The sequence below is a fragment of the Sus scrofa genome, chromosome 7 (assembly GCF_000003025.6).
Source record: "Sus scrofa isolate TJ Tabasco breed Duroc chromosome 7, Sscrofa11.1, whole genome shotgun sequence".
NCBI classification, from domain to species: Eukaryota; Metazoa; Chordata; class Mammalia; order Artiodactyla; family Suidae; genus Sus; species Sus scrofa.
In genome coordinates this window covers 30,048,073-30,062,849 of record NC_010449.5, presented here as the reverse complement: position 1 = coordinate 30,062,849, position 14,777 = coordinate 30,048,073, and the positions used below count along the sequence as shown (strand labels likewise).

General features: G+C 59.1%; 1 long non-coding RNA gene across 1 annotated transcript; it reads left to right on the top strand.

Moving 5' to 3' along the window:
* Positions 157–3,172, top strand: LOC110261705. The gene is made up of 3 exons (XR_002346169.1): positions 157–233; positions 571–632; positions 2,752–3,172. It is a non-coding gene; the product is annotated as an uncharacterized LOC110261705 (long non-coding RNA).

Here is a 14,777-nt window from a genome sequence, read left to right as displayed (position 1 = left end):
GTGGCTGTCCTCAGGGAAGGGGGGAGGGCTTTGTCCCACCCCGGAACCTAGCTGACACATCATTCTCCCCATCTGCATGGGGGGGGGGGCTTTTTATCTCCTCTCATCACCAAGGTGAAGAGGCTTCACATAATAAAGGAAAGTGCTTTCAAATCTGTAAAATGCCAAGGGAGGAAGCGTAAGCCCGGATTCCTTGTTGCTACACCTGCCACCCCCGCCCCAGGACCTGTGAGGTATGTAGCCAGGCGTGGCCTAGAGGGTGCAGGTCTGCCCTCAGCCCCTGCTCAGCTCAAAAGCCGCTGGTCCATGGAGCAGGTCCTCCAGGGGTCTAGACAAGATGCGCCGTCCCAGCCCACAGAGCCCCCTCCGGACCTGGGGGGGCCTCCTGACCTCCATCTTGTGGAATCTGGACTCCTCCTGGAAAAGCTCTCATTTTTGCACAAAAATCCCAAACAGACGCTGAACCAAAGGCGACATTCAGGCTGAGGGCAGAGCGAAGGAAAGGGAGCTGCTTCTTGGTCTTTGTCTTTTTGTTCCCTTGAAACATTTCCTTTCTTTGGCTCTTTCCAGCTCCAGAGCCCTGCTCTCCTGGCCCCCGTCTTTCTGCTCAAGGGGACACCAGCTGGCCTCAGGTGGGACAGAGTGAGACTTTCCTTGGTCATTATGTGTAGCATTAATGTGACTTCTGGTGGCTGGGCACGCTGCTGCATGCAGCCCAGCAAGACCTGAGCGACTGTACCTCGAGAGATGCATGTCCTCATGTCAGTGAGGCGGGAAAGAGGCAGGGCCCAGCCTTGTCCAGCCCTGCCACAGCTGAGTGTGAGCAGTTATTTCTTGCATCCAAGCCCTGGTTCCCTCCAGGGCTGGAGGCCAGACCTTCCCCAGAGTCTCCTCTTTGGCTCTGACATTCTCGGCTGTAAGACACCAGGGGTCAGACAACTCCATAAAGAGCCATCTTGGAGTCCCCATCGTGGCTCAGTGGCTAGCGAATCCAACTAGGAACCATGAGGTTGTGGGTTCGATCCCTGGCCTTGCTCAGTGGGTTAAGGATCCCACACTGCCGTGAGCTGTGCTGTAGGTCACAGATGAGGCTCGGATCCTGCATTGCTGTGGCCGTGGCGTAGGCTGGCAGCTACAGCTCTGATTAGACCCCTAGCCTGGGAATCTCCATATGCCGCAGGTGTGGGCTTAGAAAAAGACCAAAAAAAAAGAGTCATCTTGTCAGAATCATCCAAATCATCCACAGAGGCCCCCTCAGGCCCCAAGCGGGCAGCCTCAGAAGGAAACCAGACTTTACCTAGACTGCCTTGCCTCTCTGCCAGAGCCAAGGGCTGATGCTGTGCGCTTCCATGACTGAGAGCTGGGTCCCCTGCCGGACCCTTGCACTCACCGTCTGCCCCCCTGTGGCCTCCACCCCTGGCCTTGTAAAACCGGCTAGGCTCCCCGAGACACACTGGCATCCATCAGGCACATCTCCCACACTGACCCCCTTCTCCAGGTGGAATGTCCTCCCGGTAACCTGGTCCAGTCGCCTGGGAGGCAGGTCTTCCTCCTGGCACCATGGCAAGCCCCAAAATCGGGGTGTTAATTTCTCTGAACAGCTGCTTGCACCAGTGGGTCTGGTGTGAAGCAGTTAGAAACCTGAGGGCAGTGCATCTGATCAGCAAGGTGGCAGGGAAGCGAGCCATCCCTTTCCAGATCCCCCCCAACCTCCCCGACCCTGCCTCTACCCTGAGACCCAGGTCCCCAGGGAAGCGAGCCATCCCTTTCCAGATCCCCCCCAACCTCCCCGACCCTGCCTCTACCCTGAGACCCAGGTCCCCAATCCCTGATTGGGGACCCAGGTCCCCAGCCCCTCCTTCCCAGGCCTGGCCCAGGACCCATCCGAGCCTCTCGCACCCTCACCCCATCCCACGCTCATCATCAGCAAGGGAAGCCCTTATTAGACGTGAAAGACATCACCATAGCGGTGAAGAGGACTAAGATTTCTGCAGAGGTCAGGCTTAAAAACAATTTAAAATGAGAGCACAGGATGCGATTTCTTGGGAAGACAGTGTTCTGCTGACAAGGAGGGGCCGCAGGCTGAGAACACAGGGAGAGGGAAGCCTGCCCTGGCTCAGAGCAGCAGGAGGAGGAGGGGGGTCCACGAGTGGGCTCAGCAAAGGTGGGGTCTGTCTAGAAACCCTCAGCAGAGAGCCCAGTGGGGACGGTAGCGTTGGAGGAGCCTGGAGAGGGAGTGCCCACCCTGGCCTGGGAGCCGAATGTGTGAACCAGTGTGAGTTTGGGCTTGGGAGGCCGGCAAGGCTTCACAAGGTGCTTCATGGAGCTGGACCCCATGGCAGGTGGGGACAGCCCGCATGGGAAAGGGGCAGCACGCACGTGACCTACTGATGTAGAGATGGTGGGAGGCTCTCCCCACAGCCCCTCTTCCTTCGCCTGCCCTGATGTTGCATTAGCAACGAAACTCCTCTGGGGGGCGGCGGCGGGGGTGGGTGCTGGGGGCCAGCAGTGCGGAGAGGGGCAGGCAGGGCTGAGAGAGCCCAGAGTGGGGAACCACCCAGGAGGGAGCCACGGCAGGCCTGGGGGAGGCTGGATGAGGGAGGGCGCACTGGCCTTCGGGGCTGGGGGTGAGGTGGGGACGTGGCAGGGGCCACCGGGGAGGCTGAGGGAGCAGAGATAGAACCTGTGAAGGCCTACCTGGGAACTCAGTGTCAAATGGCTCCTTGTGCTGACCTCGCACATAAAATGAAGGCACAGTGACCTGCGAGACTAACCATCTTGCTCAAGCGACATCCTGACCTCATCGCTGGTGCCTGAGACCAGCCTACCGTGCGACACCACACATCTCCGACTTGCTCACGACTATGTGACCACCAGAGTCCAGCTGCAGGCGAAAGATACACTCACCCTCCCACTTCAGGGGATCCAATTTCCCATCCGCAGAGTATAAGAAGGACCCACCAGAAGGGCAGGGGACTGGCTTTTTTTCACGGGTCAGTCACCCTCTCCTTTCCCTTTAATAAATTTTCTTCTCTGTGCCTGAACACCTGGCTTGTTCTCTTTTTCTCTGCACTCGCCTTCCAGAAATGATAAGCACCCACAAGAGGGAGCAAGAAATGGGCTCTCGCCCCTGCTCCGCACCCCTGCAACTGGTGTGGTGTCCCCGCTGGGAGCACGGTCACCTCAGGAGCAGCGGGAGTGGGAGCGGGGTCCCCAAACCCCTCCCCACCTGGCAGAGGCTGAGCTGCACTACAGGACTGTCCCCCACTGGGGCTCCATTCTGACCTCGCTGGCTGTGCCCTGCCCGCTGGAGGTACGCACAGCACCCCGTGCAGAGTCTGGTCCCCTTGAGCATCTGAGGATTGGCTCAGCACAGGAGAGGGGGACATGCCACCTGACCCAGGTAGCCCTGAGCTGTGGCCAGGGGTGCAGGTGGAGGTGGGGGGTCCCCTTCCTGATGGGGAAGGGAGGCCTTTAGTCTGTGGCAACCTCTCCTTCCTGGAGAAAACCAGACCAGGGGTCTGGGGTCTGGGGACAGAAGAAGCTGTATCCATGGTTGAAAGTTACCCGGGGGAAGTCCCCCCAAAAGCCCATCGTCCCAGCCTCGGCAGCCACGTATCTGAAGAGCTTTTTCTCTGATGGGTGAAAAGCCCCCGCTGGAGTGCTGTCAGGCAGAGAGCCATGTTTCCTTGGACAGCAAAAGTCTCCAGAAGTGTCATCGTGCGTGTGTGGGAGTGGGGTTCTCAGCCACCCCACTCCCCCGCCTGATTCTGTCCCCTCCTCCCCAGTGGGGAGGCTGAACCTCGTAATTATCTTTCATTCTCCTGCTGGGTCTCGGCTGGGATCAACTACCACCACTTACCTGTCCCCAGAGGACATGCTGCCCTGGTCTCCTGGCCCCGGTTTCCATAAAGGGCGTCCACCTGCCTCTGTCCCGACCGGCTTTCCTTGTCAAGGCCTCCCGCAGCTGACGGAGGTTGCAGGGGAAGGTTGGTCAGGGTAGGAGGGCACCACAGATGCACAGGAGGCAGTGAGGGACCCTGGCCGGGGGGTGTGGGGGGGCAGACAGAAGTCCCTTCTCCCCTCAGGACTGCTGCCCACACCTGGCTCCCCTCCCCCACCACTGCCTCAGCTCTCTGTTTCCCCAATGATTCTTTTCAGCTTCATGTCCCAAAGTCCCATGGCTAATCCCCCCACCCCTGCTAATCCTGCACCCCCACCGCCCCCCCCCCCCGCCCCTTGTGCTCTGAACCCTTTCTAGATCAACCTTCTGGGAAGCAGAACCCCTTCGCCCCGTGTCCTCTCTCCACCCCTGGCCTCACCTCAAGCTGACTTGCCTCGAGGGGCTGGGACTGGCCAGGTGCGCCCTCTCTGGGGCCAGGCGGTCCTCTTCAGAAGGAACCCTGGGCGAGGCAAAGTGGTGGCTCAGGGAGCCCCTCTCCCAGGCTCAGCCCCATCTCCACCGTCCCTTCCCCCCGCCACCCCCGCAGAGCCTGTCGCTCACTTCTCTAAGAGGCAGGAGAGGGGTGTCTACAGAGCCCAGGGCCTATGGCAGGGGGATCTGGCATTGTCCTGAGAGCTCCTCCTGCCCCGGCACTCGACATGGACAAGGAAGTGGACACCCAGGCAGGGTGCTGGCCGTGGCCTCTGTCATCATGTCAGGGCAGCATCCGTCAGGTTTCTCCACCAATGTGGAGGGAGAAAGGGAAGCCCTGGTCTCCTGATTCTGCAATTCTTCTGCCCTTGCATCTCCCTTCCTGCTGCGTCCCCTCCCCGGGCTTCCCCAGACTGTGCCTGGCCTTAGCTCTGGGCTGGGAGTGGTGGGGAGGGCGCTGGGGAACCTCTGGTCACCTCTGGGGCTTCTTTCTCACCACGTGTGATGACTGAGTTTCCAACCCCGACAGAGGTACGCTGAAACAGAACGCCCCTGACAAGTTTGCTTCTGAAGCATGCGGGAGATGTGGGCCTGGAGACGCGGCCTCCTGGCCCTCAGGTCACGCGGGCCTGCAGGTGGAAATGCTGCAGTGGAATCCACTCACTTCTTTGTAAGCATCCATCCATGGGTCTGGCTTGAGCCTACCAAATTCCCTCTGATTTGCTACTTTCTGTGTTTCCACTCAAAGTCGTCTTGCTTTTCTGTGCTCAGATCCCCAAAGCTGCCTCTGTCCTTACCCTGAGGCAGCAGTGTCCCTGGTCATCCCCCCCACGCCCCCGCCCCCAGCACCCTGTTCTTCTTACCCACCTCCCTGCCCCGCCCCGCCCTCGTATAGCCACACCCACTGTGCCAGGATTGGCTGACGGGGCAAGATGGAGAAAGACCCTGACCACTGGCCAAGGAGGGAAGCCTGCAGCCTGGGCTGCAGCTCAGCACCACAGGAACTGTTCTAGAAACACAGGCGCCCAGCCCACCTCCCAGAGCTTCCGGTCACCCAGTCTGGAGTGGGCCATGCTGCGCGGGCATGTCCCGAGCAGGGGACCAGGGAGGAAAGAGGAAGCTCTTCTGTTACCGCCCTGCCCCTCTCCACGTGGGGAAAAAAAGAGGTGCAGAAACTGCAGGGGGAACAGTTGCCGGTAATTGTTACCAAACTTTTGAAAAACGAGAAAAAACAAAGAAATAAAAGCCGTAGATAATTAAGTACATAATTGTACACACCACTTGTTAATTAAGCTTTTACCCCTAGAACCTGACAGAATCTGCTTATAAGGTGAGAGCGTGAGGGAATGCGGCAGATGGCGAGCCATCTGCACCGCGAACGCTCTGTCGATGAAAACTTCCCGGCCTCACAATGAGAATGAGATGCTAAATGCAGTTTTCCGGAGCGAAGTGATTTATCTTCATTCTGTGCAGAAAATGAGTTGACTGCACGGAGTGAGGATGAAAGAACGGCGGGGCGGGGGTGGGGTGGGGGTGGGCTTGGGCCGTAATGACTGCGGCTCCCCCTCCGCACAGACCACACCTTGGCTTGAGTGGCCCAGGGAGCCGTCCAGGACCCCTTTGGAGGGCGGCGTAGCCAAGGAGTCCGATCAAACGGTTCCTCTCGGATTTGGTTGGGGAGTGGGGTGAGGGGGGTCAGAGACCTGCGGAAGGTCTTGAGAAAAGTGGATGGGTGGGAGCGTCCAGAGTCTCCTTATTTCTCAACTGTCAGCCCACTGCCTGCCATTGGGATGTTAGCGCTTCTGCTCTCAAAGGTCCTTGACCTCGTCAAGCCTAGTTCCTCAGCTGTAAAATGGAGATAAACTACCTACCTGGGCTGATGTGAAGCCTGGCAAGATGATGCAGATTATGTTAAACAGTTTGAAGCTGCTAATGATCATCAGCCTGGAGCCCTGCGAGATCATCTCTGCTTTCAGGGCACCCCTGACTTGACTGGAGGTGCAGGCACCACAGGGCAAGCCCCAAGCCCTGGCCCAACCCTTGGTTGACCCTCGGCCCCCTCTCCATTCTAAGGGCCTCCCTAGTTCTGCTGCTCTTGCTCTGAGAGCCTGGCACAGGCGGCCTTGCAGAAACTGGCCGCTGGAAGGAGGGAGGGCCCCCTGGGAGAGGGACTCTTGGGGGTCAAGGGGTGGCTGGCCTCCTGGAGAGGTTTGCTGGGGACATGGGCTGGGGAGCAGACACAGCCCTGTAGGCACCCGGCATATCTCCGACTCTTACCTACTCGGTCCTCAGAACCAATCACCACCCAGGAAAGGGGCTGCCTTGGCCTCATGCTCAGCCCTGGCCCTGTCCCGGGGGGTCACATAGTACAAAGCATGGTGACCTGTGTGTGTGGAGGCCCCCTTCCCTGTGGGCCCCATCTCCCTAGTTGAGTGGTGGTTTTAGCCAGTTTCGGGCCAGAACCCCAGCCTTTGACCCCTATGGCCAAAAGTGGGGGTCCTCTTTACCTCCGGGGTGCTACCCATGTGCTCATTGGAGACTCTCCCTACAAGGATGAGGAGAGAGCCCTGTGGGGCCGTGGAGACGTGGCTGCCTTTCTTCCAGGCTTACCCCCCACCCTGCCCCTCCTGTGGGGCCAAGCTTGGGGTTCCACTGTGGGCTTGTGGTCCCTTTCCTGCAGCTGCCCTGGCCCTTTGGCAGTAGTTAGTTCTTCTACAGGGAGCCCCCGGAAGCCCTGCTCCCATCACATGACAAGGACCAGCAGAACCCCCGCCTGCCCCCAGAAGGTAGGGCTGGGCCCCTTGCGCAGGACTACATGGGACAGACTCACCTCTGAGCAACCCCTGGGCCTCTCCCAACAGGGTACCTGGACACAGAGCACCCCCTTCCCTTCTCCCCGGGGGTTGTGTATGGGGGGTGGATCCGGATCCCCGGGTTCCAGGCCGAGGCTTCAGTTGGCCTGGCCCCTCCCTTCTTTGAAGGCAGATGATGGTGTTGGTCCCAGAAAAGACAGAAGTAGCGCCCTTCAGACTCGCCGCTTCCTGTCTCGGTGGATTTATTACTCTCTGCCCTTGGCCGACCTCGGCACAGGAGCAGGTTCTTAGCTGCAAGGAGTCCCGGAGATGGTGGGGTCCGTGTCCCCTCATTTTACAGATACGGAGGCTCAGGCCCTCTGGGCAGTAGTGACTTAGCGCCGTCACCAAGGCGATGGTGGCCCCGGGACCACTGCAGAGCAGCCATGCAGGGCCCTGTGCCATGAGCACCGAGCAGACGGAGAAGATGGTTTCAGGAAGGAGGTGGCAAGAGAGGAAAAGCCATTTGCTGGCCATCGTTAGGAAGGTGGTTTGTCAGGACAGTAGGGTCTTCAGAGACAGGGCATGGTGGCTGCATCTCTGAGAAGGAGCCCCTGACTGAGCAGCTCAGGGCCAGGGCTCCCTTCTGACACCCTTTTCCTGACCAGCTGGGATGACTTGGACAAAAAAAGCTGCCCTTAGGACTTGGGGTGGGGTTGGAGGGGGAAGTGGAGGCCAGAGGGAAGGGCCGGAAGGGGGGCTCAGGTCTGGGCCCGGGTCCAGAACCTGGTCTGTGGCCCCTGTAGCCGACAAGAGCCAGCCAGGCCCCAGACCCCCGAGCTCAGCTCTGCACAGGGGAGGGTGTGCCAGCCAGGTGCCCATTGCGGGGTCTGGGCAGCTGTGGGGTGGAGCTGAATCAGCACAGATCCTGGGCTGAAGCACCCGGGACCTTCGGGGAGGACCCCGGGGACCATGGACCCCTCTCAGGGGAGGAACAAAGGGCTCCAGACCCTTGGCGGCGTCACTGGGCCAGGGAGGTGGAGGAGCGGAGCGCTGTACAGGCTTGAAAGCAGGGGCAGCGGTGGAGAGGGGCGGAGCGGTGTTATGAGGCCAAGGGCCCGCAGCATTCTGGAGGGGCCCCCAAGCACGGGAATGAGGGGTTGATGGGGGAGGGGGCCCCAGCTCCAGGCTTTGGACCCTGTTCTCTCCTCCCACCTCACCCCTGTAGCACCTTTCAGATGCCGTCCGCGGAGGAGGGGGTGCCTGGGACACAGAGAAATATAACTGTCCCGGGGACTGGAGCCTCATGTGGGATCCACCAGGGCATCTACCTGTAGAGCAGTCGCCACGGGAAGGTAAATGGTAACTGAAAGCTCGGGGCAGAAATTGGCTTGGGGGGAGGCCCACGCGGCTGTGTGTGTGTAGCTCCTTCCTGAGAAAGTGTCAACATCAAGCTAAGCAGCTGGGGGGGTGGAGAGGCTTCTGCCAGCACATGCCTGGGTGGTTTGCCGACTCCTCAGCTGCCCAGCCTCTCAACCCCCTTCCTATGCCCGGGGCCCCTCTCCCCCAATTAAGCGGAAAGCCTGCCGCCTTTTACAGAAATGCAGCAGACCTGATCCCCACTTTTCCATACTCCGTTGCAGCGTGACTGTGTTAGCAGCCCAGGCCCACCAGAGGCCCACAGCACCCCAGGCCTTGAGTGGGAGGCTGGGGCGGGAAAAGCCTCCATTCGGTGACAGTGGCGGCCTGGCCATCCTGGTTGCCAAGGCCAGCTATTCTTCCAGGAGCACCCAGCAGCTCCCCAGCATCCAGGCCTGACTGCTGTGCATTCCGCAGGGGCTGGGCCTCCAGGGGAACCGTGCCACCCCTGTGCGCCAGCTCTGCAGCTGAATTTCGGATGCTGTTCCGGGTCAATGTCCTTGCAGAGTCTCAGCCTTCTGGCGTCCTTTATTTAATAAATTCCCTTTCTGCTCACATCCGCCAGTGTCATTCTCTGCGCCCTGCAAATAAGAGCACTGCCTGATAGATGACCCCTTGGCACTGCCACCTGTCAGCTGTCCAGAGTCACGCAGCTGGTGGTGGCACACCTTGGACAAGTCCCAAGCTTGCAGCACTGCCCCACCTGCTCCCCAGTCAGGCCAGGAGCCATAGGGGACCAGTGAGTGCCACCTGTGTGCAGACACGGGACACATCCCCACTAGGCGTGATGGCCAGACAGACCTCTTGGAGATGGTGGGCCAGCAGGGTAAGTAAATGAAAGGGGCTCAGAGGAAAGGGGATGGTTTTCTGGGAAAAGACTTTACACTGAGCGTGACTATTTGGACGGTAGGGCTGGGAACTGGCTGAGGCTGGGGGACATGGCCCCTGTGCCAATATGTCACCCCCCGCCCCCGGCTCTGGGCTGACAGCAGTGAGGAACAAAAAATGAGCAGTTGGCAACAATTAATTGCTACAACACAAAGAAAAATTGTTTTGAATATTAAAATTATAGATATAAAGCTATTAGGCGCATGATTCAGAGTTTATGAAAACATTATTTATATTGATTTATTCCCAGAGCCATCAAGACTCCTTGAAAATAATTAAAGTTGACATTTCCATTGCTGAAGCTAAATGTTGATATCACATAATGAAAATTATATGCTAGGGATGGGTTGCGCGTGGAGAAAGCATTAAAACAAACACCAGCATCCGCAGAGCCTCGCACCCCTCCCCCATTACTAAGTACCGGCCACCAGCGGACGGCCTCTGAGGCTCTGCACCCACTGGCCATCAGGAGGGGACACGGGAGTGAGGAGGGAGGCAGGCTGAAGGAGGAGGTGTCTTCCTTCCTTCGGAACTTGCCCAAACTCCTCTGGCCACAAAGCTGCGCCCTCCGGGTGTGTGCCCATCCTCACCTGTCTTGAGGCAGCCCGTGGCCTTGGGGGTCTTTGTTTGTTGCCGGCTTTATGAGAGCCAGGGATCTCCTCTTGGGAGCCCTGAGTCATCAGTTTGGTCCCGGGGGCCTTTGGGTCAGGGAACCATCACTGCTCATATTTTCAGCTAACCTTCTCCAAGCGTCACCATGTCCCCAGCCCTATGTCACTTAAGGGTTGGGGACTCTGAGACTCCGAGCCAAGTCTTGACTTTGAGTGGCCTCCTCTGATGGGAGACAGAGCCGGGCCACTGTGACAACACGGTGTCCAATGAGCCCTGGCAGCGTAGGCATCAAGGTGGGTGCCAGGACAGTCATGGCAAATGGCAGCACCCCAGAGCACAGAAGCCTCGGAGACCTGGCCCGCCATCACTCCCCTGTTATTTGGTTCCAAACCAGCCTTGTGTGAGCTCATCTGATGGGAGAATCTTGATCTTAACCGGAACCTAGAGACATCTGGGAAATGCAGATTGTAACTTTCCAGGCACTTAGCGCAAAAGAAAAGCAGAGAAGAGAAGGGGCGGGCGACCCCTCGAGCCAACCTACGGAGCCCACCGCACAACCCTTCCTGTCTTGTGTTTGTAAATGAGCTGAGCCATCTGGCTAATCTGCCCGGCCCCTATCGCTATACCACGGACCTGGCCATGGGGCCCAGCCTGCTTTCCATCCAGAAACTCTGTGGAGAGTGAGAAGATTTTGCCTTGCAAGCGTCCCTCTAACTGTCACCATGGCCTTAAAGACTGGAGATGATTCTGGTCACAAGGAGGGGAGAGGAGGGAGAGGTAACATAATGCGGAGAGCAGCAGGGGATGATCACGCCCAGCAGTGGGGCCAGGGCACCAGCGGAGGTCAGAGTGCCTGAGCTTGCGGCCGCCTCCCACACCAACTCAGCCCCAGCCCCAGCCTAGGGCTCGTCTGCCCTGTGCCTCAGTTTCCTCACCCCTGTGAGGCCTTGAAGCCTGTGTCTGTGAGTTCCATCACGGGCATCTCCTCTGCGTTGCATAATGTCACGCACCTAGTGAGTGGCAGAACTGGGACCTGAACCCAGGTTTGTCTGACCCCAGAGACTCTTTAATTCAAAGTCCAAGAGGAAGGGGACAAGCTCGGGTGAGATTGCGATAAACCTAGAGAGAGCCATGCAATCAGCCAGGTACGTGTGTGTCCGGAACACCTCCTCTGTGCCAGGTTGGTCTAGTGCTGGGACAGCCAGGGCCATGCCATCTCAGCAAGGGGAGTGACTTGGTCACCCTGCCCTCCTGGAGCCTCGGGGGAGACATGGACAAGGAGAAAGCACAGGTGAGAGGGTGAGCAGCATTGGGGACACAAAGCAGGCGAGTTGGGGATGGAGATAGGGTGACCCAGGATGCAAGGAGGGCCTCCCGAGAAGGTGACTTGAAGGCACCCAGCCAGGGGACCCTGGGGGAGAAGGTTCCAGAGAGAGAGAGCAGCACCTTCAGAGGCAGGGGTGGAGTGAGGTGGGTGTGGCTGGGTCAGAGCGACAACAGTGATGGGGGGTTGCGGGGGGGGGGGGGGAGGAAGCAGGAGAGGAGCCACAGTGGCCATGGGACCTGGAGTGAATACCGGACCTCCTGCAGGGGTTAGAGCAGCACTGTGGCTCAGTCTAGTCCGACTTTGGTTTGGCAAGATGGCTCGGCTGCTATGTCCAGTGTGGGGCAAGGTGGGAGCAGCGAGGCCAGGCTGTGGCAGTGCTTCCCGAGAGACAGGGAAGTTTCTGGGGGTCTGTGGGTACCTCCCAGTAGGTACTTGGGTGGAAGCCTGGTGGCAAGAGAGGATCAGGGGAGGCTAGGTTCGGATTCTGGGTCAGGGGTCAAGGGCAACAGAGGGAAGTAGGTGAAGTGGATAATTAACGCCGGCTGAGCCCAGATTGGTCTGACTTCAAATTCTGTACCTGGAGGTCTGATAGGCATGCCTGGAGCATACAGCTGGCTGCCTCTGTCCCCTGGCTCCGCACAGCCTCCAACGCCTGGGTGCCCCAGCCTCCTACGCCTGGGTGCCCCAGCCTCCTGGGTCCATGGGTACTGCCGTCAGCCACGGCCTAGGATGCATGTCTCCCGTGGGTTCTGAAATGACCCCAGAGTTTTCTTTTTCCGGTTAGAAATTTACCAAGTCCCCCCCAGCCTGACACCACCCCCCCAATCTATACCCTGCCTGTGCTCCTCAGACCTTAAAGAATATTTAACCACCTGTTAAATGATTTATCCCATTGAGGCTCCAGAGCTCAGGGCATCTCACGGGCCTCCTGGAGAATTAACTAGAGCCATAAATCAAAGCGACATTTGAGAAATTTCCAGCCGCCTCAGACGGTAGGCAGTGGCTCGGGCCCAGACAGGGGAAATGGCATTTCGATGGGGGGGAAATGGCATTTAGGATGGAGAGGCAAGAGTGCTGGCTGGGAGTGGCCTCCAGGCAGCCCAGCTCTGAAGGCGGTGGTGGGCCAAGGACACTCTGCTTCTGCTGGGCTCTGCGGGGACGGCAGGCGTATTCCCTTGGCTCCTTGGGTCAAATGCAGGCAGCACCTTAACTGCTCAACACGTCCGGAGCCTTCTGTCGTCTGCAAAGAGCTTTCTCGCTGTTACCTCCTCTGATTTCAGAGCAGCCCAGGCAGACTGGCCTGGGGAAGGAGGGAGGCCAAGTGGGGTTGCGGACAGCCGCCATCGGGGGTGGGGCAGCCAAGAATCACAAGGGTGGCAGGGTGCAGGGACCAAGCAGGGACTTGGGTGGAGGCCTAGTGGCAAGAGAGGATCAGGTGAGGCTGGGCTCAGATTCTGGGTCAGGGGTCAAGGGCAGCAGAGGGAAGCAAGTAGGCGAAGTGGATAATTAGTGCCAGCTGAGCCCAGATTGGTCTGACTTCAAATTCCATGCTGTTCTTCCCCACTCTCAGGGCTGCTAAAAAATAAAAATGAAAACTGGCTGTGCCTGGGGCTCCCCTTACCCGCATTTTCACCTGAAGCCCTCACAGCAACTCCCGCAGCTCGTCTCTCTTAGTCCTTCCAATTTACAGATGAGGACACTGAGGCCCCCAAGCCCCAGCTCTGAGGAGCCGTGCGGGGGCTCACACCCAGCCAGTCTGACCCCAGAGCCCTCAGGCGGCACCCACCACACATTCACCTCTATGTTTGGAGGCTTTTTGTGGAAGGCTTGGTGGCCATACCTTCCGGGCAAGGGCGAGACCATTTTGGACCATCAGGCCCAGTCTTGGAAGCAGAAGGAGATACCACATGGACAGGGGCTGGCAGGGGCCAGCAAACAGAGCACCAAGCGGGAGGCTGCAAGGGGTCCCTGGGAGTTCCACCCCCCAGCCAGAGCGGCTGGCCGCAGGTTGCAGGGCGCCCCGGCACCAGCCGTCACGGGCTCCAAGGCAGAGGGGCAGGGCCCCACCTGGGCTGTCTCCATCCAGCAGGGCACTGTGGGGAGGCAGGGAGGCATCTGGATCCTGATGTTTCTCGGCTGCAGCGGGGAGGGTGCTGGCCTGGAGAGTGGACTCAGAGCCACCATTCTCAGTGACAATATCAAAACACCCAGCAGCTGGAAACAGTTCAGAAGCTTCCAGACAAGGAAGGGGGAGCTGACCCCGCAGCAGCCTGCACACCCATCCTTCCAGGTGGGGGCGGGTCAACACCCTCGTGCAGAAGGGGGAACAGGGAATGCGGGTAGCGTGATGCACCACGGACCTTGAAATCAAGGCCAGAAATCTAGGCCCTCCACCTGTCTTGGCTGTCAGAGGAGCCCCAGGACCTGCTCCTCCAAGAATGGCTTTAAGAGGTTGACAGGCTCTGCCACGGCTCAGCAAGTCCAAGTAACATGCACTTGTTATTAGCTGCCAGGTGCTGGGGAGGAAGGAGTGGGCACCCAGCCCGCTCTCCTCCCTCACCTTGGGGTCTAGGGGAGGGGCCAGAATGGTGGGCATTGCCCCGCCTAGCACTTACATGTTGGGGGCCTGGGTCCATCTCTACCCCTGCCCTGGGGTGGATGGTGCGAGGTTCAGAGAGGTTAGGTGACTTGACTAAGGTCACACAGCCTGAGCAGCAGTGTTGAGCCTGGAGCCAGGACCCTGAGGCTCTGGAGTTCCTGGTGGGGGTGGGGGTAGCAGGCAGCCCGGAAGGTGCAGGGATGACCAGCACCCGAGACCAGATATTGACAACCCGCCACAGGGACACCCCTAATGATACACTCAGATCTGGAGTCTGGTCCGAGGGCTGCCTTGTTCACACAAGCTGGGCTGTGACAACTGATACCCTGCAGCCTCGGGGAGGCCTGGAACCCTGGGTGGAGCACTCAAATGCCATCGTCAAGGCCCCAGGTCTGTGTGGGAATGCCCCAAACTTGGAGCCACTCTAGAGGCCGACCCCGGGGCCCAGGAGGCAAAAGGACAGAGGAAGGAGCCCCCAAGTGAGACCTAGGCTGCGCTCAGGGCCCAGACGGGGCAGGCGGAGGGGTGCGGCAGTGTCCTCCCGGCCAGCAGAAGATGATCCCGCCAGGAGAAGACAAACAGGCAGATGGCAGAAGAAGACACCGGCTGCAGCCTCCACTGGGAAAATTAATTAAGCCTTCAATTAGCGTGGCTGTCCCACTGGCTCCAAGGGGCGGCCGGAGCCACGGCTGCCCTGCCCAAGCCACAAGTTAATAACTCAGCCTATAAGTGAACTCGGCAGAGCTGGCCAGAAACGTCCCTGCA